This window comes from Rhinopithecus bieti, unplaced genomic scaffold (genome assembly GCF_001698545.2).
Source record: "Rhinopithecus bieti isolate Rb0 unplaced genomic scaffold, ASM169854v2 scaffold_48089, whole genome shotgun sequence".
Taxonomy (NCBI): Eukaryota; Metazoa; Chordata; class Mammalia; order Primates; family Cercopithecidae; genus Rhinopithecus; species Rhinopithecus bieti.
In genome coordinates, this window is record NW_016819479.1 from 1,419,283 (window position 1) to 1,422,684 (window position 3,402).

The following is a 3,402-nucleotide window of genomic DNA, read 5'->3' on the forward strand; positions in this document are numbered from 1 at the left end:
GGGGAGGTTGCGGGGGGAGGGGGGCCCCGCCTGGCAGGAAATTAAACATCAATCAATCAATCGCTGTGAGCACGGCGACCCAACGGCGGCTGGGCTGCGGAGGAGGCAGAGGGACAGGCGAGGGGAGGGTGGGAGGCAGGGAGGAGGGAGGAGGAGGAAGCGGAGTCGGCGGTCGGAGCGGGGTGACGAGGACCTCGTGCACGAGGCGGCGAAGAACCGATGGCAGAGGACCGAGTGCGGCGCGAGGTGGTGGCCGCGGCCAGCGGGTGGGTGCGTCTGGGCGCAGGCGGGCACCGGGGCCCAGGGTCTGGTCCTCCTCCTTGTGGCGGGTCCAGGGCGCGGTCGCCTCGCTCAGCCCCTAGGCGCACTCGTCCCGGCGCGGAGGCGGCGGCGACAAGGCAGTCGCTGGGTGCCGTGTCTGCCGGCGGAGACGCAGACCGACGCGCAAGAGGCGACCGCGGCTGCCTCGGCTCCCAGCTCTGTTAACTGCGCGGAGTACTTTCGACTTTGGAGATAGGAGGGCGATCGCCTCCCCCACCCACCGCCTCCGCCCACCACCCACCGCCTCCGCCCCTCCGAGCAACTTTTCCCGGTGCCTGCGAGCTCCCCCTCCGCGCCGAGCCGAACGTCCCGGCCCGCCGCGCTTCGTGCCGCCGCGCGCGCAGGGAAGGCCGCTTCTCCTTCAGAGCTGGCACGGCCGCGAGTCCGGAACAATAGCCCGGGTGTCCCGAATGGCAGGAGCACGGCCACTGCCCGCCGGGCTGTGGGTGGCACAGGAATGGGGGTTGCGTGGTGGGTGCAGAGTAGGGTGCATCCCTGGATGGCATCCCTGGAGCGCTCGCCGCTCCGGCGACATCGCGAGCGGCGCAAACCGGGCCGCCTGGAGCCCGTGACGCGGTGGCGGCGAGGGCGGTGGGGCTGCCTGTCCTTGGGCTACAGGACTGGGGCTCCTGGGGACCCCAAGCTGCTCGAGCCCAGGGCTGCTGGCGCCTGCAGAGCTGTGCCGTGAGGACCCAGCCTCCCCGCCCTGGGGGAGGCCGCACAGGAGCGTCCCCAGCAGGTCCCGCGAAGGCGTAACACAGCCACAAACTTTTGCCGACTCCCGCGGCCGCGGCCGCGGCAGCCCGACTCCGGCCGCGGTGCTCATTTAAGGTGGCGCGGGCACTAGCCGAGCAGGCTGGCCTCTGGCCGCGCTTTTGTCCCTGCGATTCTGCTTGGGCGCAGTGCCTCCTTAAGGAAAAGCACGTGGGCAAGGGCCGCTGCCCCCGCGAGATGCCAGGGGCGTCGGCGGACATTAGCCGCTAGGACCTTAGGCGAGAAAATGTGGACGCATCCCCGCCGGCCCTGAGGCCAGAGAATCCCCCTCAACTGGTTGCGCCTCCTGTCCCTCCCGCACATGTTGACTCTCCCTCCTAATCCCCAAGACCCCGAGGGCTCTCCCACAGCTCCCGCAGCAAGAGCCACCGATCCCCCTTAAGAAGCGTTGACTGTACGGCGGCGCCAGAGGGCCAAACTAAGTTCGGTTTCGGGAAACGCTCTCGGGAGCAGTTCTGGAAATCCCGGCTGGGTGCACAGACTGCGGAAAGCTGAGTCCGCCGATTGTGCCCGGGACAAGACCGCCTTCCACTAGCCGCATCTCCTTGGTAGGCGGCATGCGCGCGGGCTTAGAGGCTTGAGAGCCTCTGGAAGAGAGAGGGTCCCAGGAAGGAAACCTGCCCCCGGCCTAAGTGTCGGCGCCCAGATCACCACGAACCCGGCACCCAGACGCCGCCCACCAAGTTCCAAAGAAGTCCGAGGCGACCCGGGAGTCGGTCGGATCCCGGCCGAGAAAAGAAACAAGCAGGATAGCAAATCTTAGGGGAGCCACCCTGGGAGTTTTAGGCAGCGTTTGCCTTTCCCTGGTTTTCTTCACCAAGCCCCATCCTCCTCCTGCATCCCACCCCCAGTCAAACGGGTGGGAGAAAATGCACAGTTCGAAGTCGGTGAGAGCAAAGTGGGTCTAGTAAATCAACCCGTGGTGGTAGCTAAAAGGTTTGGGGCTGCAAAGAAACAAGCTGTAAGTTTGAGCAACAAACTTTTTCTTCAATCTGTAATATGTCGAAATGGGAAGGGGGTGTTGCAAAAGCCAACTACCACTGTCAAACTTAGCCCGTTTACAACATGGGGAAAGGCGTTATTTCTTACTAATATCTCAACAACGGTAACAATGCTGTATCCTTCCTTACCTTGATGTTGAACTGCGAATCCTCCTCCGGATCAATGTCCAGGAACTTAGAAGAATTGGTGATATTAGGAGTTGAGTACTTCTGGAAAAAAATGCAAATGGTTTAGCCAGGATCTTTCCTGTCTGATTCGTCACTATTATTATATCTGATGATGCGAATGGTTGGAGCGATTCAATCCTAAGTCATTAATGAGCTATTTTATAAACACCACTGTCTGAAGATCTTCATTTACATTTTGCTAAGGATCACTTCGCTAACCTCACAGGCTTGTGTCAACAACATGATTTGCAGGACTTCAGTTACACTCTTATAAACAACACGGCTGTATTGTTAATCGGTTAATATTTTATAAAGTGTAAATATTTTATTATGTTTTGAAGGGAACTATTGATTCTAAATTATTAAACCCCTGAGAAGGACTATTTAAATGAAATATACATTTAAGTACAATTAAATGTACATTGTGACTAGTTTGTTTTCAGATTCTGCACCCTTTCATATCCATTGCTTTTCTCTTCATTGGAGTTTCCTCTTGTCCATTTCTGATACTGAAAAAAATCTATCATGTTAGGAAAAAACCTAAATTATTTAAAGTTGCATTAAACTTAGAGGAAAATGTCAAATACGATTAATTATGACCAGAAATGTATTTTGAATGTTTGTAGAGTTGTATTTCATATCACATTTTACAAATTTCTTTCGATTTAAAGGAGAGTTCTAGGAAGTTTTGTGATGTATGTCCGGTGTGGGTTTTTTTCCTCTCGAGTTTTGTCTCTAATAAAGGCCTTTTCTGTTTCAAATTACATACGCTTTTTACTGCACAATTTTTGTGTTGACTTTATTTCAACTGAAGCGATTATTTCCAGCAGATTTAATTTCGACAATAAGATATATTTTAAATAATATTTTTACCTTCTCTAGAATTTTCTAGTGTTTAAAACAGTAAATAAATAAATTTGATGATGATTCAAGAATATTTGTTTGGTTTCGTTTTGTATCCCTCAAAAGGTTTATTTCCAAACATTTTTAAAACAAAATAACAAGAAAAGAGTTGTTTTATTTACGTTTGATTTTTTAAAATACTTTTATCTAAAACCGATTTTGTGCATTAGGAGATAGTTTGCTTCCGTGCTCAAAACATGGAGTTCATATCTGGGGGACATTTTTATCCCTCAGT

General features: G+C 53.4%; 1 protein-coding gene across 1 annotated transcript in view; it reads right to left on the reverse strand.

Moving 5' to 3' along the window:
* Positions 1-3,162, reverse strand: part of SATB2 (SATB homeobox 2) — a 200,480-nt gene extending 197,318 nt beyond the window's left edge. Inside the window, exon 1 of the mRNA XM_017858989.1 lies at positions 2,226-3,162. The gene's annotated coding sequence lies outside the window, so the exon portion shown is untranslated. The remainder of the gene's footprint in view (positions 1-2,225) is intronic.
* Between the last annotated feature and the right edge of the window lie 240 nt (positions 3,163-3,402).